This window comes from Budorcas taxicolor, chromosome 19 (assembly GCF_023091745.1).
Source record: "Budorcas taxicolor isolate Tak-1 chromosome 19, Takin1.1, whole genome shotgun sequence".
Lineage (NCBI taxonomy): Eukaryota > Metazoa > Chordata > Mammalia > Artiodactyla > Bovidae > Budorcas > Budorcas taxicolor.
The window spans coordinates 42867585-42893939 of record NC_068928.1 but is presented as its reverse complement, the minus strand read 5'-3'; the positions used below and the strand labels follow the sequence as shown (position 1 = coordinate 42893939).

At 47.6% G+C, this 26355-nt stretch overlaps 3 non-coding genes across 3 annotated transcripts; all 3 read right to left on the bottom strand.

Annotated features, from left to right (window-relative positions):
* Positions 1-6234: 6234 nt before the first annotated feature.
* LOC128065779 (U2 spliceosomal RNA) lies at positions 6235-6425 on the bottom strand. The gene has a single exon (XR_008201153.1). It is a non-coding gene; the product is annotated as a U2 spliceosomal RNA (small nuclear RNA).
* Positions 6426-12614: 6189 nt separating this feature from the next.
* Positions 12615-12807, bottom strand: LOC128065782 (U2 spliceosomal RNA). Its single transcript, XR_008201156.1, has one exon. It is a non-coding gene; the product is annotated as a U2 spliceosomal RNA (small nuclear RNA).
* A 5732-nt stretch (positions 12808-18539) lies between these two features.
* LOC128065771 (U2 spliceosomal RNA) lies at positions 18540-18730 on the bottom strand. Its single transcript, XR_008201146.1, has one exon. It is a non-coding gene; the product is annotated as a U2 spliceosomal RNA (small nuclear RNA).
* Positions 18731-26355: the final 7625 nt, after the last annotated feature.

The following is a 26355-nucleotide window of genomic DNA, read 5'->3' as shown; positions in this document are numbered from 1 at the left end:
CCCTGCCTTGTCATTGAAAGCATGGAGCTCTAACCACTGACCACCAGAGAATGTCTGAGATATCTTGAGTTAAAGAGCATATTAAACTTAATTTCACTAACTTCTCTTAATTTTTTTATATGCCTAAGAATATTTGCATTTACCTGCAGGGGGGAATACCCTCTTCGTTCAGAGGCTATGCCTGAGCGCTTGCAGTGTGGGAGACTGCATTCCATCCTTCGTTGGAGGACTGGGATCCCAAAAGCCACACAGTGTGGCCAAATCAAAAAAAAAAAAAAACAACAAAACAAAAAACCGTTGTGTGTGTGCCTCACATATTTCTTGAAAGCACTGTTACAGATGGAAGTGCTGAGAGGCTAAGCATCTTGCCTAATGTGAAAAGAAGTAAGGATTTGCATTCAAGCGTCCTGCTATCCACTGGGGCCTCAGGAGTTTCAAACCAGGAGTCCTGATATTTTAATTGTGGATGATTAGAACGCCTCTCTGATGAGGGTACTTGTGAAGCTACACGAGGAAATGCAGCACATCGGAATGTCTGAATGAGTACATCCTGGGGAAAGTCACTTCCTGCCTGTAAAACAGAAATGACTCCATTTGAAGTCTTGCAGACTATCTACACCTTCTCACCCTGAGCCTCCTGTTTCACATCCCGCTCTCCCTGGTCTTGTATTTCTGTTGGCTGCCAAGTGGTTTTGACACCCATGATGCTCACGTGGCATAGATACACGTGTAGATATGGACACAGACACATAGAATGTAGGTATGTTCACAAATATACAGCCATTAGTGCTGTATTGTCTTTCACCTTGATCGTAAACCTTTTGTTTGCTGGTCTATTCCGAGCACCTAGTGCTCTGAATATACTTGATTTTTGATGAATATGTGTTGAGTGACTGGATGAGGGTCCAATGAGACAATGTATACTGTGCTTAGGCTGGGTCTGACAAAGTCTTCAAATTTCTGAATCAGAAATTTTGAAAGGAGGCCCCAGGTCTGTGTTTATCAAGTCCTCCAGATGATTCTGACAAATTCCCAAATTCGAGCATGCACCCATTCGTGTGGGCCAAACAACATGGGTGACTTGACAGAAATCTATGAAATCAAGAAGCTGAATCAGGGGCTTCTCGGTGGTCCAGTGGTTAAGTATTCACCTCCCCATGCAGGGGACACAGTTTGATTCCTGGTCTAAAACTGAAATTCCCTCACGCATCGAGGCAACTAAGGCAACAGATTTGCTCTAGTGCTCTGGAACCCGTATGTCACAACTAAGACCCAAAACAGCCAGAAAGTATATACACGTTTAAAAAGCTGAATCAAACATGTACGGTCTCTGGGGATTGGCCCCTGTTGTGAAAGCTCTAAAGATTCCCTCAGCTCGGATAACCGGCAGACAGCGAGTTCCCGGCACAGCGTGAGTCTGGCTTTCTCCCCTCAACTCACCTCCCTGTCTCTCTCTGGTGGGCTTGTTCCTCCCCCCTCGCAGTTGTTGGCTGTTGTTCCCACGGCACTGTCACCCTCTTGGGGCTATGACTGCTGTTCCTTCCTGATCACCCAATGCCCTCTTGATGCCAAGGTCTCCCCAGGTGCCACTGTCCTGTGAAGATGGAAGCTGGAATCTGTCCCCAGGTGGAATTGTCTCCTAAGAGACCACAACCTGCTGCAACCTTATCCATCCTCCAGCCTCCTCCCACCTCTGCCTTGCCGGCACCAGCTATTAGACCCTCGGGAAAAGCATAAGAAATGTCACTGAAATCAGATTTCCTGCTCAGAAAATGTTCATTTACATCTCATTTTACCTCTACCAAAAACACTTGAAAGGGGTGGTTTTTCCATTCCCAACCTCAAACCGTAGTGTACGTCCAGTCTGAAAAGAAGACTCCAAGGGAATTCCCTGGCAGTTCAGTGGTTAGGACTCCATGCTTTCACTGCCAAAGGGAAGGGCTCAATACCCGGTAGGGGATCTAACATCCCACAAGCCGGGTGGCAGGGCCAGGAAAAGAAACAACCAACCAACCTCAGGAGGGAAAGGAACCTGTCCAACACCACACCACATTGCTTCAGAATTAGGCAGTGAGAGACTCATCCACCAGGGGGCAGCATCTGTTTCTTATCTGCCCTGGCCTGGGCTCTGGGACTTGGTTTTGGATGAGTTGCCTGTGAATGGGCCCCTGGCAGGGCGAAAAGGGTGTCTAAGGGCCCCTCCCCCTCAGTTTTTCTTTCACATTCAAAGTAGTAGGTTGTGTTCTCCCCATTTTATTCCTTCTTTTCTTGGCCTTGAAATCTTATTTCCCAAACCAAGGATGTAACCTGTGTCCTGTACAGTGGAAGAACAGAATTGTAACCCTGGACCACTGGGGAATTCCCTCTCCAATTTATTCTTGAGGAAGCGAAGCAGGAATTTGAAATTCGTGTCTTTGTCATTCCCTGGCGGAAGCCGCTCTTGGACCTCATCTTCCCGCCCATCCCTCCTCCTGCAGTATCCTCTCCTCCCTTCAGTTGTGCACTCAGACAGGTTCTCAGTTGGGATGCAGTGGAGACAAGGATGTCCTCAGAGCTTCCTCGGTGAGCTCCACCCACCCTGTACCCTCCTCTACTCCAGAGCCTTGGTTGTCCTGGGGAAAGGGACCTGGAATCATCTAAGCCCCTCATTACATGTTGAGGAAACCAAAGCTCCAAGGGGGCAGGTGGCTTTTCCAAGCCAGTTCACTTGTCAGGACAGGACTCATGATGACTCTGATCCCAGAGTGTAGTCCACCAGGCCTTAAGGAAGGGCCTCTCCAGGGTTATCCCTCTCATGACCTCTGTTTTTCTCCTCTAAGAAATCCCTCTTCCCCAGTAAGGCCTGAGGGTTCAGTATTACCCAGACCTTGCCTGGAAATACAGGTGTTTTAGGTATCCCTCCCAACCCCCAAGGTGTCAGGAACCCCAGACCAGGAAACTCCCAGCTAAGGCTGGGTGCTTGGTTCCCACACTCAAGGAAACGCTTGAGTACATTTAGTCAATCCATCATGTAGTCATGAATCATGGAAGATTTCCTGATTGCCTACTGGGTGGCAGGCAGAGTGCTGGGCACTGTGGAACTGCATCTGAGAAGAACCACCTTCTGGCTCAATGCTTAGTCTGGTGGGGAGACAGCTCTGAGGAAGACCCTCCACAGAGCCGCTGGAATCTGACCCAGGTCGGGGAGCCAATGGGAGGAAGCAGGTAGGTCCCGGCTAGTCTGTCCTTCTGTCTGGAATGCTTCCTTGCCTCCTGGCCACTTAAACTTGCCTCTGATGTCACCATTGGAGAGACCTTCATGAGCAACCCCTCCTCCACGTAAAATCGCTCTCCCTTGAGTCACTCGCCAGCACATTTCCCTGTTTTATTTTCCTTGATGGCTTATGTCACTATCTGAAATGACCCTCTAGAGTCACTGTCTGTCTCCCTATTTCTTACTCTAATGTTCACCCTATGAGGGCAGGTCCTTATCCATTTCACTGAGGCCTTCAACTTGGCAGGCACTCCATCCATGAATGCTCAAAGTAAGAAGGTCTGAATGTTCTCTCTAGGGAATCCTCCAGTGCACTCTGTCCTGGGCTTAAGGCCTGCAGAAATGAGGCTGCCAGGAAACAAAATAGTCATTAATGGAGGAAGATGATTCCAGGTCCCTTTCCCCATGGGCTCCAGGCTGGATGTGGAGATGGGGACTGGAATTCCCATTTAAAGGATACTGGACTGGGCCAGGCCCCAGTGTTGCCCTGACAAACTGGGTCCCTTCCTTCACCCCCACTTTGTCCCACTTCCTCCTTGCCATTTGTTTGTCCGTGCCTTTCCTGGCAAAGGGAAAGGGTGAAGGAGGGGGGAGAGACTGCCAGTTTCAGGTCTCTTATCTTTAATCAAGTGACAGATTCCCTCTTGGGTGAGAGGCCCAGGAGATGGAAGAGAGGAGCTAGGAAGTTTCAAAGATTGTCGAGGAAACAATATCTGTGAAACAGATAGTCACAGCCCACTTCAGCTAATTTCTAGCTGGGTGACTTTCACAAGTTACTTAACCTTTCTGTTCTTCAGGGTTTTTTTTTTAGGGAAAATACACTTGGGTGGAGTGGAGAGTTTAAAAAATTCCTAGAGCTTAGGGTCTTCCTCTGGGGACTCCAGCAAACCCACACTGTTTCAGAGATCTGTTAGGTGTTGGGAGCAGTGCCTCGTCCACAGGATAGAAAAAATAATCCTGTATGAAAAAGAAACAAAAGTAGTAAGAGATCTGGACACCTCTTATTACAGTAGTTTGAAAGTTAAAGGAAAATTTGCATAATATTGGTCCATGGATATGAGCCTCACAAGAAACAGTACCCTCCTAAGTAAACCACCCCAACAGGGCAACAGAAAATCACACGTTGGTAAAACAAAACAGAAACCTTCACGTGAGACAGGTACGCAGAGCAAAACAAGGAAAACACTGAAAAAGATGTAACAAGCCTGTTGTTCATACTTTCTCTTTCCCCTGAGAGGCTGCACCATTCCTGCAGGTACTACAATACCAAGTCAATGGGTGGAGTGGACGGAGTAAGGTTCTATTCCAACTCCCTGCTCCAAACATCCACTTACTAAAATGTCCTGGCATGGAGGATGTGGTGTTGTTTCGTGTTGTTCGGTTGCTAAGTCCTGTCTGACTCTATGCATCTCCGTGGACTGCATCACGCCCAGACCTCCCGGTCCTGCAGTATCTCCTGGAGTTGGTCAAACGCATGTCCATTGATGTGGTGATGCCATCCAATCATCTCATCCTCTGTCTTCCTTCTCCTGCCTTCAATCTTTCCCAGCATCACAGTCTGTTCCAGGGAGTGGGTTCTTCCCATCAGGTGACCAATGTATTGGAGCTTCAGCTTCAGTGTCAGTGCTTCCAAGGAGAATTCAGGGTTGATTTCCTTTAAGATGGACTGGTTTGATCTCCCTGCGATCCAAGGGACTCTCAGGAGTCTTCTCCAGCACCACAGTTCCAAAATTCTTTGGCCTCTGACATTTTTATAGCCCAGCTCTCACATCCCTCCGTGACTACTGGAAAGACCATACATAGCCTTGACTATAGGGACCATTGTCGATAAAGTGATGTCTTTGCTTTTTAACACGCTGTCTAGGTTGTCGTAGCTTTCCTGCCAAGAAGCAATCATCTTCTGATTTCCTGGCTGCAGTCACCATCCTCAGTGATTTTAGAGCCCAAGAAGAGGAAATCTGTCACTGCTTCCACATTTCCCCCTTTCAATTAGCAATGCAGTGATGGGGCTAGATGTCATGACCTTAGTGTTTTTACTATTGAAGGTTTTTTTTCAAAATTAATTATGTATTTTTGACTGCGCTGGGTCTTTGTTGATGCTAGAGTCTTCTCTAGTTACCAGCGGGGGCTACTCTCTAATTGTGGTTCATGGGCTCTAGAGTACAGGCTTGGTAGTTGTGTCAAAGAGGCTTAGTTGCCTCAGGGCATGTGGAATATTCCTGGACCAGGAATTGAACCTATCCCTTGCCATTTCCAAGCGGATTCTTAATCACTGGGCTAGGAAGGAAGTCCAGTACTGAGTTTTAAGCCAGCTTTTTCACTCTTCTTCACCCTCAGCAAGAGTCGTTCGTTCTGGCTTATTCATGATCTGAACTTTGTGCTAACCTCAAAGCTTGCCTTGTGTATCCAAAAGACACAGTGGTCTTACTTTAGGCCCTCTTCTCTTCAGAACTCTAAGGAATAACACAACTCCGTCAGTGGCACTGACCTCTGCTTGTCAGTCAGTCACCTGGATAAATGAAATCCCAGTACAACCGACACACTGAGTGGAAAGCCCATCATTTTAACCTCGACTCCAGGAAGAATCCGGTGTTTCTGAGCAGGAACTGCTTGAAAACAGGAAACAAAACACAGAAGTAATGTTAGAGATTAAAAGAAGGTGGGGGCATAGATACAGAAAATTCAAGCTAGTATTCTGGTTCTATGCTGAAAATGGCATCAAAACGGACCGAGGATATCAAGTGAGAGCTTGGACACCCGCTCCTTTTGTAGCTTGTATGAAGTGAGAAATGAGAGCGGGAAAGCCAGTTTCCCAAGACTGGTAAGGCAGAAAACGGTAACTTTGAAGAAAGCAGAGATTTAAGCATACGCTTTAAACTACACTTGCAAAACTGTAGGAAAACAGGAAACCAAGCTTCCAACCTTAGTGATTTCGAAGAAAAGCCGATTTCTGCCTTTGGGTACTTCCTCAAGTGTCCCCGAAGGGGTGCACCGTTCCTGGAAGTACTACAATACCAGGTCGATGCGTGGAGTGGACGGAGCAAGCTCCTATTCCAACTCCCTGCTCCAAAAACCCGTTTAATATATTGTTCTCGGATAGAGGACGTATCAGATATTAAACTGACTAAAACAGATACTACACTTGATCTTAGCCAAAAGGCCGAGAAGCGATACCGGGACACCGCCCGTCGCTGTCACCGTCCTGCTGTCCTGCATGTTGCACTCAGGGTGACCGGGTCCCCGCTCACTCCAGGTCTCCCTTCCTTGGTCTCGTTGACAGTGCTCTGGCGGCGCTACACCAGACGCTCGAGCAGAAGTTGGAGTTTCCACGTTGTAAACGAGAAATTCCGCATCCGCTGTGGCTTTGTGGTTCTCGGGCGGAAGCGCGGTCTCGAATCTGCATGCCCCGCCCTCTGTCGCCAAGAAGGCGTGGCTCCGGCGGGACGGCGGCGCCCTGGGGACGGCCTCGGGGCGGCGGCAGGGGAGCTCCTCCTTGGTGCTAGTGGAGAGGGGAGACCCGACCGGAAGGGGTGCGGGGTGGCCGGCGAGAGGGACCCGTGCGACGAGCTGTTGGCCGAGAGTTTTCCTGAAGCCAAGGTCGCAAGACTCACTCGCCAGAAACGCCCGGACTGCAGTGTGTTACAGAGGCCTGCGCCTGCGGAGAGAGGGGCTCCGTAGGGTCGGGTGTGTGGAGGGGGCTTCCCGGCCAGGCGGAAGGCGGATGGCCCACAGTGGGGAAGGGAGGGGGCGTGTGGATGCGGAGGGCGGGGCCGGGCCGCGGGAGGGGTTCACTCCAACTCCAGCGCCCTTGTCCTTTGTTGCTTCTACGAACCAAACCGATCCCGGGCTTCCTACCGAAAGCTCCCTCCGCCTAGGCCCTCGTTTCCCTACCCCTCCTCCTCAGCTGTGGGCCTCGCTGGCGGCTCAGACTGTCAAGAATCCGCCTGCAAGACAAGAATCACGGGCTCGATTCCTGGGTCGGAAAGATCCGCTAGAGGAGGAAATGGAAACCCAGGACTGTGTTCTTGCCTAGGAAATCCCATGGACGCAGGAGCCTGGCGGGTCACAAGGTCCCAAACAATCGGACACAGCGACTAAACAACAGGAAACATTCCGTTGATCTGAGCCGTCACACCCACTAGCCACATGCAGCCAGAGAACTCTGGGCTGGTCAGTTCAGTTCAGTTCAGTCGCTCAGTCGTGTCCGACTCTTTGCAACCCCATGAACTGCAGCACGCCAGGCCTCCCTGTCCATCACCAACTCCCGGAGTTCACCCAAACTCATGTCCATCGAGTCGGTGATGCCATCCTGCCATCTCATCCTCTGTCGTCCCCTTCTCCTCCTGCCCCCAATCCCTTCCAGCATCAGAGTCTGGGCTGGTGGTTCCTCCCAATTCAGAGGTACTGAAAGTGGAAAAAACACATGGGGATTTCAAAGACTTAGTATTAAAAATTGTAAAAAAAAAAAAAAAATCTCTGTAATGATAATAATATTAACATATTGAAATGATATTTTAGACATTGGGTTTTGTTTGTGGGGGTTTTGCAAGAGTTTGCCAGAACCCGGAAGAGGGATGGAACCCCTGCCCTTGTCATTGGAAAGCATGGAGTTCTAACCACTGGACCACCAGAATTTGAGATATCTTGAGTAAAGAACATATTAAACTTAATTTCACTCACTCCTCTTTATTTTTTTATATGCCTAAGAATATTTAAATTTACCTGGGAAGGGATTCCTTGGTGGTCCCGTGGTTAGGCTTCAGTATTTTCAGTGCAGGAGCCCAGAGAACTGGGATTCCAAAAGCCACACAGCATGGCCTAAGGGGAAAAAGTTATGTTTGTGACATATATTTATTGAAAGCATTGTTACAGATGGAAGTGCTGAGAGGCTAAGAAACTTGCCTAATGTGAAAAGAAGTCAGGATTGGCATTCTAGTATCCTGCTAACCAGGGGTCCTGATATTCTAACTGGGGATGTTAAGAATGCCTCTCTGATGAGGGTACTAGTGAATCTGCCCATGGAAATGAAAGCACAGGGGGATGTCTTGTTGAGTATACCCTAGGGAAAGTTACTTCTTGCCTGTAAAATAGGCATTTAATTCCAATTTACAGTCTTGTGAACTATCTCTACCTACTCACCCTGAGGATTCCTGTTTCATATCCCACTTTCCCTGGTCTTATATTTCTGCTGGGCTGCCAAGTTGCTTTGACACCCATTATGTTCACATGGCATAGATATACATGTAGATATGGACACAGACATATAGAATGTAGGTATATTCACAAATATACAGCCATTAGTCCTGTATTGTCTTTCACCTTGATGGGTAAATATTTTGTTTGCAGGTGTATTATCAGCACCTATGGTAGTGCTCTGAACGTACTTGACTCTTGATGAATAAGGGTTGAATGAATGGTTGAGGGTCCGATGAGACAATGTATAATGTGCTTAGCATGGGACTGACAAATTCTTCAAATTTCTTGATCAGAAATTCTGGAAGGAGGCCCCAGCTCTGTTTTTATCAAGTCCTCTACATGATACTTGGAGAAGGAAATGGCAACCCACTCCAGTGTTCTTGCCTGGAGAATCCCAGGGACGGAGGAGCCTGGTGGGCTGCCGTCTATGGGGTTGCACAGAGTCGGACACAACTGAAGCAACTTAGCAGCTACATGATACTGGCAAATTCCCAAATTTGAGCATGCGTCCATTCAAAGCTATGCCCCCTCCCAATGTGGGTCAAACAACATGGGTGACTTGACAGAAATCTATGAAATCAAGAAGCTGAATCAGGGACTTTCTGGTGGTCCAGTGGTTAAGCATTCGCCTCCCTATGCTGGGGACACAGTTTGATTCCTGGTCTGGACCTAAGATTCCCCCATGCTTCGAGGCAACTAAGTCTCAGGAGTGCTCAGGAGCCTGTGTGCCACAACTAAGACTGGATACAGCCAGATAAGTAAATTCTTTTTTTCAGTCAAACCAATAAAGTCTCTGGGGATTGGCTCCTATTGTGAAAGCTCTAAAGAGTCTCTCAGATTGGATAACTGGCAGACAGCGAGTTCCCTGCACAGCGTGAGCCTGATTCTCGCCCCTCAACTCACCTCTCTCTCTGTCTCTCTCTGGTGGGCTTGTTCCTCCTCCTCCTCGAAGTTGTTGGCTGTTGCTCCTATGGTACTGTCACTCTCTTGGGGCTCTGGCTGCTGTTTCTTGCTGATCACCCAAGGCTCCTCCTGAGGCCAAGGTCTCCCCAAGTGCCAGTGTTCTGTGTAGATGGACGCTGGAATCTGTCCCCGTGTGGATCTGTCTCCTAAGAGACCACAACCTGCTGCAATTGCCTCCTCCCAACCTTCTCCAGCCTCCAGCCTCCTCCCACCTCTGCCTTCCCAGCACCAGCTATTAGGCCCTCAGTAAAAGCATAAGAAATGTCACTGAAATCAGATTTCCTGCTCAGAAAATGTTCATTTACATCTGATCTTACCTCCACAAAAACCACTTGAAAAGGGTGGCTTTTCTATTCTTAACCTCAAACTGTAGTGAAGGTCCTGTCTGAAAGGATGACTCCAGGGGAATTCCCTGGCAGTTCAGAGGTTAGAACTCCACGGTTTCACTGCTAAGGGCAAGGGCTCAATACCTGGTATGGGATTTAAGGTCCCACAAACTGGGTGGCATGGCCAGAAAAAGAAACAAACAAAAAGACCCCAGAAGGAAAGAAAGGAACCTGTCCAACTCGACTCCTCCCCTTTTCTTCAGACTTAGGCAGTGACAGACTCATCCACCAGAGGGCAGCATCTGCTCCTTTTCCGCCCTGGCCTGGACTCTGCGACTTGGTTTTGGGTGAGTTAGGTCTGAATGGGCCCCTGGCGGGAGAAAAGGGTCTCTAAGAGGCCCTTCCCACAGTTTTTCTTACTTACTTTCTTTTTTTTTTTTTTTTCACACTCATTCTAATTAGTAGGTTGTGTTTCCCCCATTTTATTTATTTATTTTTTGGCCTTGAGATGTTAAATCCCCAGCCAGGGACGTAACCAGTGCCCTGGGCTGTGGAAGAAGAGAATTGTAACCAGTGGACAGCCAAGGAATTCCCTCTTTGTTTTATTCTTGAGGAAGCATAGCTGGCATTTGAAACATGGCTCTTTGTGATTTCCAGTCTGAAGCCGCTCCTGGACTTCCACTCCCCTCCCATCCCTCCTCCTGCAGACTCCTCTCCTCCCTTCAGTTTTGCACTCAGGTACTCAGTTGGGATGCTTTGGAGACAAGGATGTCCTCAGCTTCTTCCTAGGTGAGCTCCACCCATCCTGTACTTTCGCCTACTTCAGAGCCTGGGCTGTTTTGGGGAAATGGAGCTGGAATCATCTAAGCCCCTCATTGCATGCAGAGGAAACCAAGGCTCCCAGGGCGAGGTGGCTTTTTCAAGGCAGTTTACTTGACAGGACAGGACTCATGATGACTCTCAGTCCAGGGTTCAGCCCGCCAGGCTTTGGTTGGGGGGGGCAGCCTCTCTCTCCAGTTCCATCCTTCCCATGGCCTCTGATTTTCTCCTCCAAGAACTCTCTCCTCCCCAGTAAGGTCCTGAGGGTTCAGTATTACCCAGACCTTTCCTGAAAGTGCAGGGTTTTATAGGTATCCCTCCCAACACCCAAGGTCTCAAGGACCACAGACCAGGAAACTCCCAACTAAGGCTGGGTGCTTGGTTCTGACACTCAAGGAACTCCTTGAGTATATTTAGTCAATCCATCATGTAGTCATGAAACATGGAAGAGTTCCTGATTGCCTACTGTGTGGCCAGCACAGTGCTGGGCACTACAGAGCTGTGGTTGTGAAGAACCAACTTCTGGGCTCAGCACTTAGTCTGGTGGGGATCCAGCTCTGACAAACAACATCAGTCAGCAACTGGAATCTGACCCAGGACAGGGAGCCAATGGGAGGAACTAGATAGGTGCCGGCTAGTCTGTCCTTCTGTCTGGAATTCTTCCTTGAGTCTTGGCCAATTAATCTTGCCTCTGATGTCACCATTGGAGAGGCCTTCATGAGCACCCCTCCCCCATGCTCTGTCACCAGTCACTCTCCAGCACATTTCCCTGTTTTCCTTCATGGCTTGTATCACTATCTGAAATGAGCCTCTTGAGTCATTGTGTGTCTCTCTCTCTCTTCCTGTTTATAATGTCCATTTCATGAGGGCAGGCACTGAGACCTTCAACCTGATGAGCACTCCATCTATGAATACTTAAAGTAAGAATGTTCAAATATTCTCTGTAACATATCCTCCAATGCACTCTGTCCTGGGCTGTAATCTTGTGGACAGAAAGGGCTGCAGAGGTGAGGCTGCCAGGAAATAAAATAGTCACTAATGGAGGAAGGGACCCTGGGCCCCAGGGTGGATTTGGAAGTGGGGACTGGAGTTTCCATTTAAAGGAGACTGGACTTGGGTAGGTCCACAACCTGGTGTCGTCCTGACAAACTGGGCCCCTTCCTTCACCCCCAACTTGCCCCACTACCTCCTTCCCATTTGTTCACCAACACCTTTCCTGGCGAAGGCAAAGGATGAAAGGTGGGGTGAGATTGCCAGTTTCAGCGCCCTTATCAGATAATCAAATGACAATTTCCTTCTTGGGTGGGAGGCCCAGGAAATGTAGATGTTTTCTGTTGTACAACGATTGTTCACAGCTCACTTCTGCTAATTTCTATCTGGGTGACTTTGGACAAGCTTCTTAATCTTTCTGTTCTTCAGTTTCTTCTTTTAGGAAAAGCACACTTGGGTGGAATCTTGAATTTAAAAAATTCCCAGAGCTGAGAGTCTTCCCCTGGGGACTCCAGCAACCCTGAACTGTTTCAAATTTCTGTTAGGTATTGAGAGCAGTGCCTTGTCACTGGATAGAAGAAATAATCTAGTACTAAAGACAAACAAAACTACTAAGGGAGCTGGAAACAGCCTTATTACACTGCTTTAAAAGATAAAAGAGAAATTTAACATAAAATTGGTGCATGGATATAACCCTTATAAGAAATAGTACTCCTAATTAAACTGCCCAAACAAGAAAATAGAAAAACACACATTGGCAAAACAAAACAGAAAGCCCTGTATAGATCTGTACCCAGTAACAAAAAGATGAGGAAGACATTGAAAAAGATGTAACAAGTCTGTTGTTCATACTTTCTCGTTTCGGTCAGAGGGGTGCACCTTTCCCGGAAGTACTGCAAGACAAGGTCTGTCCGTGGAGTGAACAAGTGAAAGTGACAAGTGAAAGTGAAGTCGCTCAGTCGTGTCCGACTCTTTGCGACCCCATGGTCTGCAGCCTACCAGGCTCCTCCCTCCGTGGGATTCTCCAGGCAAGAGTACTGGAGTGGGTTGCCGTTTCCTTCTCCGGGAGATCTTCCCAACCCAGGGATTGAACCCGGGTCTCCTGCATTGGAGGTAGACGCTTTACCATCTGAGCCACCTATTCCCACTCCCTGCTCCAAAAACCCACTTAATATATTGTCCTCGGATAGAGGGCATATCACATATTGAACTGATAAGAAGATACTACACTTGATCTTAGCCAAGAGGTGGAGAAGCGATACCATATGCTCTGTCCTAGCTATCACCGTCCTCCCTTCAGCTCCAGTAAATGCACGGCGAGCATCCCAACCCTCAGTGAACATTCCTGGCTTACTCTTCTATGTCTGTTCCAGAACAGTGAAACTGCGCTCCTTCTCTACAACATTCACATCCCTTTTCGCAACCCTGCCCATCTTTCCGCAGAGGAGGGCCCTAATTTACATGCCCCGCCCCGCCCCTCAGGGGCGTGACCACCACCATCCAGCTCAGCTCTCGGCACCGTGCGTACTCCTGGTCCCCGCCGCTCTGCAGAAGCTGCTGTGGCGCTGGAGGTCGTTGCGCTCGCCGCACACTTTCCAGCTCCGGGGAAAACGCAAGGGTTTTGCAGTTGGCCGTCTCAGGGGGTCGATGGAGGGAGCTGCAGGACGACACCGGCCGGCTTGCTCGCAAAGCAAATCCTGGGTCATCATGACTGTGCATTTGGGAGATTAGGGTTTGTCGGGGGCCGCCAGGCAGACAGAGCCCACAGCTTGAGCAGAGAGAGAATTACGAAGGCGGGGAAGGGGAGAGGCAGGAACCGCCTTGACTGAGAACGGGTCTCCATACCCCCTGTAACGGCTAGGCTCCTTAACTGAGACCCCGGGGTCGCCAGGCGAGCGCACTTGGCTTTCCTCCGTTCTCCGCTAAGCAACTAGAGAGCTGCAGGGTCTGTGAGACTATCACAGTCGGCCCTAACCGATTCTCTCAGGTTCAGTCGAACCTGAGGGGTAAGATCCCTGACCTCACGACAGCCACCTGCCAGGCATTGCCCTGCATTCTTTGCTATGATCGAGCTCACTTGGATTGAGGAGGATTGACACTGTTATCATCTAGAGAGGATTGACACTTTCAACATCTTCATTTCACCGTCGTGATCAACGAGACCAGAGAGGCTGAGAAACTTGCCCTGGGTCACTCAGCTAGAAGGCAGTTGACCTGAGGAGTTGATCATGGTGTTCCAACACGTGCCGGGTTCTGAAGCACAGGTCCCGCTCACTGATGGAGTCCAAACCAGTGACTGCACTAGTTGTCTAGAATGTTCACACCACTTTTTGCACCCCCGCCCAGCCTTCCGCAGAGGCGGATCCTAATTTGCATACCCGCCTTTCTCCGCCCCAGGGGCGTGGTCGGCCCTTCTAGCTCGGTCCTTGGCACTGTCCTGGCCCCCGTTGCTCTGCAGAAACTGCTGTGGCGCTAGAGGTCGCTGCGCCCGCCGTACACTTTCCACGAGAAGAGGGGGAAAGCCACAAGAGGAAGGCGACACTGAAGGACAGCAAGGCTGCTGGTGGCACACACATGGATTTGCTGGTGCCAGGCCCACAGCACCATGGTTTTGATAAGGGTGGGTGGCACCTGGGGTCAAGTCCTCACCTGAGCCTGCCTTGGCTTCTGGCTCTCTGGTTCCCTGCCAGCTTGGGTTTTCCCTGTCTCCTGTGGGAGGAGAAGGGTGGGGGGAGTGATCTGTTTCACTCCTTAGGGAAACCTAATAACCTTCTGGACAGATTAGCTCTGAGGTCCCCTCTGGACATGCCTGGCAGGAGTCAGCCCTCAACTAGCAAACACTAGGGATAAAGAGAGTTTTTGCCAGACACTCCTCTGAGCTGTCATCTCCCAGTGTGAATCTTGGTCCTAAGAAAACCTAACTTGGGCCCCGTTTTGAGCAATCTCCCTCCCTTCTGCCACCAGAGGTGCTCCTCCACGCCCCAACCTGGTTTTGCCTTCTAGCTTGCACCAGACCTGACATGCTATATGTGTGCTTTGTCTGTGATTCTACTATCTGCCTCCCCTTCTGCCCCTCCACCCTAACGACTGGGAAGATTCTCACTTGGACTGCTTTTTCCATCACTCTGTCACAGTCATTAGCCTAGTGCCCAGCACCTACATCCATTTACGGTATGGACGAGTGGGAGGATAAGTATTAAACTAGATATTATATCAGTTACACTTACCCAGCCCCTGACACGTGGTTATTATAATGGCTCTTCAGGCTTCCCCAATTCATGATCTCTTCGCTTGGTTCCATGTTCCTCAGTGGTCATTTTATGGTTTCCCAGGTATTTGGGAATTGATCCTCAGACAGTTACATTCCTGCAAGGGAGTGTCTCACATTAAAGTGATTTACGTCACCTTCTAGTTCATTCATAGCACCCTTGGGAGCTTGGTTAACTTGAGTTAGTACCCCTTCCCCATCATGCCCTGTGAAAGTATTAGTTGTTCAGTTGTGTCCGACTCTGCAATCCCAGACTATAGCCCACCAGACTCCTCTGTTCATGGGATTCTCCAGTCAAGAACACTAGAGTGGGTTCCCATGCCCTCCTCAAGGGGATCTTCCTGACCCAGGGATCAAACCTGGGTCTCCTGCATTGTAGGCAGGTTCTTTACTGTCTGAGCCACCAGGGGAAACCCCACCATGCCCTGTTCTCTGCTCAGACAGAAATTCTGCTGCTGGCCCCAGACCTCATCCAGATGCCATGTGCCTTCACTAAGGTATTGTATCCTCAGAGACCCTGATATCCTTGCCCTGAAGGAGTTAGGAGTAACAGGTCAGGATGGGACTCTAGGATGACCCGCAGCGGTCTCAAGCATTTCCTGTTTCTGCAGCCTGGGGAACCAGGTACATTGTCAGACTCTTGCATTTTTGCCAAACTCACAGGTTATAGATTATATCTCGTTGTTTAAATATGCATTTCTCTCGTTATCGTTGTATGAAAAATCACATTTATTATAACTAATTTTAAAGACTTTATTGAAGGACAGCATACAAAAATGATGTTAAAGTGTAAAACTTGATTAAATTTCACAAGGTAAACACACAATTGTAACCATTACTCTGCTTGAGAAAAAGCATTACTATCTCCTAAGAAGATGTCCTTCTGTCCCTTTCTTGTCATGACTCTCTTCTGCCTCTAAACAATGATATTTCTTATCTTTCCCAAGAACTGTGATTAAAATTTTTTTTTAATTTTTGGCTGTGCTGGGTCTTCATTGCTGCGTGCGGTCTTTCTCTAGTTGTGCCAAGCGGGGGCTACTCTCTCGCTGCGGTGCATGCGACTGTCATCACAGTGGCTTCACTTGTTGCAGCACGGGCTCTAGAGGGCAGGCTCAGCAGTTGTGGTGTACCTGCTCAGCTGCCCTGTGGCATGTGGATCTTCTGGGACCAGGGATTGAACCATTACCACCTTCATTGCAAGGCAGATTCTTAACCACTGCACCACCAGGGAAGTCCCAGAACTGTGGGATTTTTTAGCCAAATTTTATTGAGTGGTTTTCTCTTTTCTGATCACATTCTCAGGTCTCTTTGTAGAATGCTGAGGTTCACCCTACATGTGATAGATTTGCAAATATTTTTTCCCCAGTTTCTTTTTTTTAAATTGCATAGATGTGAATTATATAAATGGATATAATATATAAATGTTTATAAACAGTTGACTTTCAGAGTCTGAGTTATAGTATGAGTTAGGTCATCGGGGAAGGACTTACTGAGACAGAGTGAGGAATGCAGGAGGTTGACAGTAGGGAAGGTTAATGCTTTGAACGATAAAAGGCAGGAAGCAGGAAAGAAGTTCTGAACCAAGTTGGCAGCTAGAGGAGTCCAGATTTCCACCTCACCCAACCCAAACCAAGAAATGACTGGGCCCTGTGACTCCATGGAGTTCAGGATTGAGGTCCCCAAGAAGTATGGGGCCCATTGTGTCCTCCGTTGCCTGCCACAGTGGCCCACTGTTCATGTGCCCATTGGGCCAGGCCGGGGATGGCCAGCTACAAATGCTGGTGGAGTTATTCTGTCTGTTGATTGTCCAGTGCCCTCCTCCTCCTCAGTCCTGACAAACCACTTCTTAGGTTGGCTGCTGTTGTGGGCCTGACCAAGTTTTCAGTCTTGGAGGCCTTCTATACAGTTTGTGACTCATGATCTCTGTCCCATGGTGGCCATCTGTCTCTACAAATTCTTAGTAGTTTGCCAGAAGCTGCTTTTGGGAACATGGACAAGCCTCTGTTGCTGTGAGTGTCGTGTCCTGGCTCTAGAGCCCTGAGGCCCTGCATTGCAATCCCCACTTTAGCTTACCACCAAGTGCCTCATTTCCCTTCACTCACCTGCCTGTCTCTAAGATAATAGGGTCTGCCAGGTCCACTGAGCCAAGTAGTGGGCTTGCCTCACCTCACTTGCTAGCTTTGCACTTGTTTCTGGCCCAGGCCCAGCTCCAAGCTGAATATCTTTTGGGTCACATGGCTAATGAGCCCAGGCAGGACTTTTTTGTGTAGAATGTGTTTGAAGTTTCCAGAACTCTGAGAGGCCCAACTAGGCCCTGTGCTCTCTTCTCTGTGGTCACTGTTGAAAGAGGAAACAATTTACCTCTCCTTTGAGAAAGGCTGAGCTGGATGAAGAACAAGCTGGAATCAAGATCACCGGGAGAAATATCAGTAAGCTCAGATATGCAGATGACACCACCCTTATGGCAGAAAGTGAAGAAGAACTAAACAGCCTCTTGATGAAAGTGAAAGAGGAGAGTGAAACAGTTGGCTTAAAGCTCAACATTCAGAAAACTAAGATCATGGCATCTGGTCCCATCACTTCATGGCAAATAGATGGGGAAACAGTGGAAACAGTGGCTGACTTTATTTTGGGGGGCTCCAAAATCAGTGCAGATGGTGACTGCAGCCATGAAATTAAAAGACGCCTACTCCTTGGAAGGAAAGTTATGACCAACCTAGACAGCATATTAAAAAGCAGAGACATTACTTTGCCAACAAAGGTCCGTCTAGTCAAGGCTATGGTTTTTCAGTAGTCACGTATGAATGCGAGAGTTGGACTATAAAGAAAACTGAGCGCCGAAGAATTGATGCTTTTGAACTGTGGTGCTGGAGAAGACTCTTAAGAGTCCCCTTGGACTGCAAGGAGATCCAACTAGTCCATCCTAAAGGAGATCAGTCCTGGGTGTTCATTAGAAGGACTGATGTTGAAGCTGAAACTCCAATACTTTGGCCACCTGATGCGAAGAGCTGACTCATTTGAAAAAGACCCTGATGCTGGGAAAGATTGAAGGCTGGAGGAGAAGGGGATGACAGAGGATGAGATGGTTGGATGGCATCACCAAGTCAATGGACATGAGTTTGGGTAAACTCCGGGAGTTGGTAATGGACAGGGAGGCCTGGTATGCTGCGGTTCATGGGGTCACAAAGAGTCGGATACTACTGAGCGACTGAACTGAACTGAACTAGGAGAGAGTGTTGCAGCTGGTGCTCCACAATAGGAACCCCTAAACATTGCAGCCTTTCTTGTTTTACTGTAGTATCGCTTTTCTTCTAAGTTCACTGTGCTTTGTCAGATTTCTGGTGTGCCAGCACCTTCCCACTTTTTTTTCAAGAGTTCATACCATGGAAAACACGAGTCAATATGATATGTTACACTGCAGCCTGAACAATAAAAAATTACAAAAGTTCTGCAGAATAACAGTCTAAAGTAGAGAAACTGTTAGTTCATGTTTCAACCTTCCTAAAACAAACAAAAAATAAATAGAAACCAACATTCAAAGTGCTAGTGCACCACTACAAACTAAATTTTTTTGAAGTATGATGAAGCTTAAAGTAGTATACCCCACACTATTTACAAGGAAGTAGTTTTAACAGTATGGACTGACGTTTAACCCCAAACTCATCTAAGTATTGAAAAAAAGCCATATTTAAATCTAATTTTTATTACCAAAGATATTCCCCTGAGGGGGTGCACCGTTCCTGGAAGTACTGGAATACCAGGTCGATGCGTGGAGTGGACGGAGCAAGCTCCTGTTCCAACTCCCTGCTCCAAAAATCCATTTAATATATTGTCCTCGGATAGAGGACGTACCAGATATTAAACTGATAAGAACAGATACTACACTTGATCTTAGCCAAAAGGCCGAGAAGCGATACTGTGGCACCGCCCGTCGCTGTCACCGTCCTGCTGTCCTGCATGTTGTACTCAGGGTGACCGGGTCCCCGCTCACTCCAGGTCTCCTTTCCTTTGCTTCGTGGACACTACTGTGAATGGTACTGTATTGGACTCTCGTGCAAATTTTTTATTCTCTACATTGTAGCAGAGAATTTATATGCCTGCTGTAACTTTGTCATTCCCTGACGGAGGCGCCATTTCTAATTTGCATGCCCCGCCTTTTCTGCGAGGTTGGGTGTAGCCTTGCGGGTTGACAGCCAGCTTCTCCTCTTGGTTTCTGCGCGCGCGAGCGGAAGCTGGGTTAGGGCGGAGCTCTGTCTTGGCACAGGCTCATGGGGAGAGGAAGGATTTGGAGAATTTGGGGTCGGGCGAACCGAGGAAAGGCTCTGTGAAATTGACCAGCCGACTGGTCCGAGTACGAAAAAAGTCCTCTGGTCTTCACTGTGAAAACAACAGGGTCCCACGGATTGGCTCTGTCCAGCCATAACCCACTCGGAGGCTGGGACTCTGGGAGTGTCTGTCTACGGTAGCCTACCAGGGGCTATCGAGAGAACTTGAGACCCGAGATCTGGCCCTCCGAGTACTGCTGCCCTGTTGTCAGAATCCCCACCCTGCCCCGGCTGCAGGCCCCTAGGGCAAACCCCTTAACCTCCAGAGCTCTAATTCCCCAGCTGAGAGGTGGAAACCTTAAAGCCTGTCTTGTGGGGTTGTTGTTGTTCAGTCGCTCAGTCGTGTCCAACTTTTTGCGACCCCATGGACTGCAGCACGTCAGGCTTCCCTGGCCTTCACCATCTCCCGGAGCTTGCGCAGATGCATGTCCATTGAGTTGGCCATCTCATCCTCTGTCATCACCTTCTTCTGCCTTCACTCTTTCCCAGCATCGGGTTCTTTTCTAATGAGTTGGCTCCTTACATCAGGTGGCCAAAGTATCGGAGCTTCAGTATCAGTCCTTCCAATGAATATTCAGGATTGATTTCCTTTAGTACTGACTGGTTTTGATCTCTTTGCAGTCCAAGGGACTCCCAAGAGTCTTCTCCAACATCACAGTACAAAAGCATCAATTCTTTGGTGGTCAGCCATCTTTATGGTTCGACTTGCACATCCATACATGACTACTGGAAAAAGCATAGCTTTGACTAGACAGACCTTCATTAGCAAAGTAATGTCTCTGCTTTTTAATACACTGTCTACGTTTGTCATAGCTTTTCTTCCAAGGAGCAAGTGTCTTTTAATTCCATGGCTGCAGTCACCATCTGCAGTGATTTTGGAGCCCAAGAAAAGTCTGTCACTGTTTCCATTGTTTCTCCACCTATTTGCCATGAAGTGATGGGACCGAATGCTACTGATTTTAGTTTTTTGAATGCTGAGTTTTAAGCTAGTTTTTTCACTCTCCTCTTTCACTTTCATCAAGCAACTCTTTAGTTCCTCTTCATTTTCTGCCATCAGAGTAGTGTCACCTGTTTATCTTAAGTTATTGATGTTTCTCCTGGCAATCTTGAATCCAACTTGAGGGCATAAAAGGGAGCTAAGGAGGCGACCTTGGTTTAGTAATCTAGAATGTGGATCCTGGTGTCTAACCAATGAGGTTCCAATGAAGGTGGCATAGCTGTGACACTGAAACAAATGAGCAATGGTATCACAGAGAGACAACGCAATAAGAAACATTGTTTGGGCCAAGGTTTGCACTAAGTGTTTTCCTTATATCAGACTTTCAAAGTTTACCTACAGATGGATTGGCTGAGACAGAGAGGTTAAACAGCTCTGCCTAAGACCACACAGGGGAAGAGGACAAATCCATCTGAAGCCAAGAGTATGCGACCTAGAAAAGGGCAAAGAAAGAGCCATTCTTGTGTGTCCAGCCCAGTATAACAGTAAGTGTTGCTCAGCCTGACACACTGGTCTTCTGTAGAGAGATAAGAACAAGCTGTCTGGTGCAGCAGTTAAGAGCAGAGACTTGGAACACTTGGCCTCTAATCCCTGTTTACCTGTTAATAATCACATGGCCTAGTCATGACTTGACCTCCTTGCTTAACCCTCTGTCTTCAGGGTTTATTATCTGTTAATTGGAGATAATGAGATGAGAAATTACTAGACATAATCTTAGGAATTATGAGACATGCCTGGCATACAGTTAACATGTAAGAACAAGCATTAGGGAAAATATCTTAGGCAAGTCACTTCTCTGTAGCTTAGACTCTTCATCTAGAAAATGAGAATATTAACATCTAATCCTGTGCTTAATCTTCCCTCACTCACCCAGGGCCCCTACTCTCCCTTACCTGGTTTTATTTTACTCCATAGCATGTATCACCTGATATTTTATACATATATATATTGCTTTTAGCCTAATAGTATGTAAGCTGCAGAACAGAGACCTTTGTCTGTTTTATCCACATTTAAATCCTCAATCTTTAGAATAAGGTCTGGCATATACTAGGCACTTAGTATATTTTTCCTATGTAAATAAATGTATAAATATTAAATAATGCAACTTGTACAAAAACAGATCAGCAAACCTCCCAGCTTGTAGTAATTATTATGATACTGTTTCACTACATTTCTGCTTGCGTCCACGTTTATCAGGCCATCTTGAGTTCACTAGTTAAGATCCCTATGAATTTTGATCTTTGGAATGGGGTGCCTTGGGTTGAAGACATGTATGGTCTGTGATTGCAAAGTAGCATCTCCCTTTGTAAATGAATGACTGAGCCTTCTGGTTCATGCACCACCTTCTCGTGAGTTTGCTTAATGTGAGTCAGTGCCCCTCAGCCAGATCACGTCCATGTGTACAGACCAAAGTGCCTATAAAAATTCAGGCAACATCAGGGGTGTGGCTGACTGGCGAACCTTTGTCCAAGTGTCCTCCAGTCTCACTATGGACTGAGTTATCATTGATGCCAGGGAGTTGAACATGATAAACGAGAATAGAGACTGAAGAACACAGACAGACTTCTCAACCAGTGCCTGTTTCCTACAGCCTTGCCCAACAGTGTTATCAAATTTTGCATACTATCCAATGTTATCTCTTACTGTGAGCGAGGTTGTACAATTTTTCATTTGCTTGAGATTCATTATTATTTTCTGTGAATTGAGTGTTCATATCCTTTGCCCACTATCCTTTGAATTGTTGATACTTTTGCATTTCCATCTCTAACCTACTTCATATGTGTCCTAGTACTTGAATTCAGATATTGATCTGTCTTTATTTTTTCTGAATGGCTACCCAGTTGTCCCAACATCATATATAAAATAGTCCATCTCCTCATCAGTTTCAGATGCCGTCTTTTTTTTGAGGGAATCTTAGTTCCCTGATCAGGGATTGAATCCATGCCCCCTGAATTGGAAGCTCGGAATCTTAACCAGTGGACTGCCACAGAAATCCCTCAGATGCCACCTTTATCATATTGAAAAGTCTATATGTGATATTTCCCTGGCAGTCCAGTGGTTTAGAATCTCCCTTCCAATGCAGGGGACAGGGGTTCAGTTCCTGGTCAGAGAACTAAGAGCCCATATGCTGCTGCTAAGTCGCTTCAGTCCTGTCCGACTCTGTACGACCCGATAGATGGCAGCCCACCAGGCTCCCCCGTCCCTGGGATTCTCCAGGCAAGAATACTGGAGTGGGTTGCCATTTCCTTCTCCAATACATGAAAGTGAAAAGTGAAAGTGAAGTCGCTCAGTCATGTTATGGGGCAATTAAGCCTCTGCACCACAACGAAGACTTAGAGCAGCAAAAAAAAAAGAAAAAAAAGCCTGTATGTGTCTATTTCTGGACTTCTCTTTAAAAACGAAAAAAAAAATTTTGTGATATCCTGTTTTTAAGATTCTTGATTGAACTGATTCTTCAGTGTCACACATACTCTGTGCATACCACTGTGTGGGTCCTGGGATCACACAGGTGAACATGACCTTTCCCCTGTGGTCAGCAAGGGGCACCTGCCCGTGTTCTGCCGTTCCTCCTCTGGCTGCCGCTCCACCACGTCCACTGCTCTTTGCTGCTATGGAAGCCATTGACAATCAGATAAGGTCTGCCCACGCCAAGGCTGCCAACTCTGAGTGCTTCTGAGTGTTCCATTGGGCATCAGAGGTCTGCCTGACCCCTGCCAGCTGGGGAGGACACCTCTTCAAGTCCAGGCTCACTGTCTCTGTTTTTCCTGGCCCTGCAGCAGCCCTGCCTTCACCTCAATTTCGACCCAGTCCTTTTGGATGGCTCCATCAGGTTCTTTTCATCACTTGTCAGCTTCCACAACTAGTTGAAGAGACCTGGAGGGAAATATCTTGTTTTCTCCTAATCTTCTCTCCCTTCTGTCTGGCTCCATCCTCTTGCTCTCAGTTCTCTCCCCCTCCTTCTCCTTTTTCCCAGTCACAGAAGAAAAAGCTTTCACTTTTATGACTCGCAACAGAACTGGATCCGTGTCTGTCTTTGCAGTGGGAAAAGGAGATTGCTTTTCCCAGAAACAAGATCGGGGTGTGGATGGGCCAGCAGAAAGTCTGCTCCTCACCCCCAACCCTGAATGTGCTGGAGCTCCTGGCGCACAGTGTGTTTGTGTACTAGAGATCCAGTTTCCTATCCAACTAGACTGTATCCATAAAACTTGGGCTCAACCAAGAGCTGGGCTTTTCAAAACTTGCCCGGCATTATTGAGCCTCAGTGAGTATCTCCAAATACCCACATTTTCTTTTTGGTCTTTCAGCAACCCCAAACAGAAGGTGTCACACTCAATAATGATGCCTAATTTCCTCCATTCCAAGACATACATCCACTTTTTTTTTTTTTAAGAATAGTTTTATTTATTATTTTTGGCTGTGCTGGATCTTGGTTGATGCTCGAGCTTTCTCCAGTTGCAGAGAACTGGGCTACTCTCTAGCTGTGGTGTGTGAGCTTCTCATTGCGGTGATTTTCATTGTTGTGGAGCACGGGCTCTAGGCGCGAGGAAGTCAATAGTCACGGCTCCTGGGCTCCATGAGCACAAGCTCAGTAGTTGCGGCACACGGGCTGAGTTGCTTCACGGCATGTGGGATCTATCCAAATCAGGGATTGAACCCGTGTCTCCTGCATTGGCACGTGGATTCTTTACCACAGAGCCACCAGAGAATCCCTATTTTTCACATATTTATATCTCAGAAACCAGGATGCACCTTACATTTGATGCCAGGAGAAAGGACTGCCAGTGTTTACATTGCAGCATGTCTAGGGAAAACAAGGGCACCTCTCACGAATGATGACATCTTAAATTCGTGAAATACTGTAATTAAAAAAGCCTCTGTTTATTGTGTCACATGGATTATTTCCTTTAGTCATCACAACCCCTCTAGGGTAGAAATATTATTATCCCTACCCTGCAGGAGAGGAAACTGATCAGAGCCATGAAAGCGAAAGTCAGTCAGTTGTGTCCAACTCTTGGTGACCCCCATGGACTACACAGTCCATGGAATTCTCCAGGCCAGAAGACTGAAGTGGGTAGCCTTTCCCCATGGGTAGCCTTCCACTTCTCCAGGGGATCTTCCCACCCCAAGAACTGAATGGGTGTCTCCTGCATTGCAGGCAGATTCGTAGCCAACTGAGCTGTCAAGGAAACCTTGATCCCGGGAAGCCTTGATCAGAGCAGTAGGGCAGCTAGATCATGTTCCCAAACCTAATAAATAATGGAGCTGCTATTTCACAAGATTTACCTGGCCCACACATCTAACTATACTTTGTTCCTTCCACAACAAAAGATTATGGGTCTTGCATACTAACAAGCTTTATTGAAAGATGAAAATGTCCAAGTGACTACAATTAGCAGCATGAGAAAGTTCCCCTAGGACCGATATGAGTTAAAATCCAGATTGGAAGGGGTGAAGGGGGGCATGGAGTGGAATCTAGAGCTGGAAGGAGCTCTGAGGTCAGAGATGGGAGAGGCAGGGTGTACAGAAGCAGGAGAGAGGCTCCGAAAGAGAGATGAGGAGGGAAGGGGCACAGTCTTGGCAGATAACAGTTCCCCTAATTCAGCCCAACCCACCTCCCACACCCTGAGCATCTTTGCATTTGAACCCTATTCTTTCTAGGGTCTGTCCAACCCTTTGCAGCCCACCATGGAGCCCACCAGGCTCCTCTGTCCATGGAATTTCCCAGGCAAGAATAGGGTTGCCATGCCCTCCTCCAAGGGATCTTCCTGACCAAGGGATCGAGCCTGCATCTCCCGCATTGGCAGGTAGATTCTTTACCACTGAGCCACCTCGGAAGCCCTCTTTCTAGGGTAGGAAGAGAGGAAGAGGGAGAAATGACGGTATACAAACAGAAACCCACAATCTCTTTTGCCCATTTAATTATTGAGACAGTCAAGTGCCTTTCTCTTCCTCTTATAATAGTTATTTTCCACCTACATGTCTGTAGAATTAGTTTATAGGAAGACATGCGCGTTGTGAAAATAAATGTCCAGTGACAAGCCTCAGCTTCACATTTTGTGTCTGGAAAACTTTGTGTATCTACTGCTGCATATAACATCCCTGGGTGCTAGGAGGAGAAGGGAGTAGCACCTCTTTTAAAAAGGAAGAAAAAGGGACTTTTCTGGTGGTCCAGTGGTTAAGAATCTGCCTTCCAATATAAGGGACATGGGTGGGTTCAAACCCTAATTGGGGAACTAAGATCCCACAGGACTTCCCAAGTGGTACGGGTGGTAAAGAACCCACCTGGCAATTCAAGAGACAAAAGAGACTTGGGTTTGATCCCTGGGTTGGGAAGATCCCCTGGAGGAGGAAATGGCAACCCTCTCCAGTATTCGGGCTTCCCTGGTGGCTCAGACAGTAAAGAATCCACCTGAAATGTGGGAGACCTGGGTTCAATTCTTGGCTTGGGAAGATCCCCTGAAGCAGGGCAAGGCAACCCACTCCAGTATTCTTGCCTGGAGGATCCCCATGGACAGAGCAGCCTGGGGAAACTACATGCTACGACTACTGAGCCCTCCATGCTCTGGAGCCCTTGTGCCCCAACAAAGATCCTGTGAAGGGCTTCTTTGGTGACTCAGAGGTAAAGAATCCGCCCGCAAATGCAGGAGACATGGGTTGGATTTCTGATCCAGGAAGATCCCACATGCCTTGGAGCAACAAAGCTCGTGGGCCACAACTACTGAGCCTGTGCTCGAGAGCCCAGGAGCTGCAACTACTGAGCCCACTCACAGCAACTACTGAAGCCCAAGTGCCCTGGAGTCCTTGCTTAGCAACAAGAGAAGCCACCACAGTGAGAAGCTGGAGCAGCAATGAAGGCCCGACACAGCCAAAATTTAAAAAATAAAATAAAGATCCAACACGGCCAAATAAATAAATATTACAAAAAATTTAAATAGGAAAAGAGATATGTAGCAAGGTTCACAGACCCACCGGCTCCAGTGATTTGAGCTCAAGGCAGTGGAGGATCCAAAGACCCAGGAAGAGCTTTTTATCTCTCACTCAATTGCCTAAAAGAATTTAGACAGGGGGCTTGTCTCAGAGAGAGTTATTATCAGAGAGAACTTTTATCTGAGATTCATCGGCACAGCAGGGCAAACATCTCATTACCAAACACATGGTCTCTTTATGTCCTGTGATATACCCTCCTCTTTTTCTTTTTTTTTTTAATTTGGCTGTGC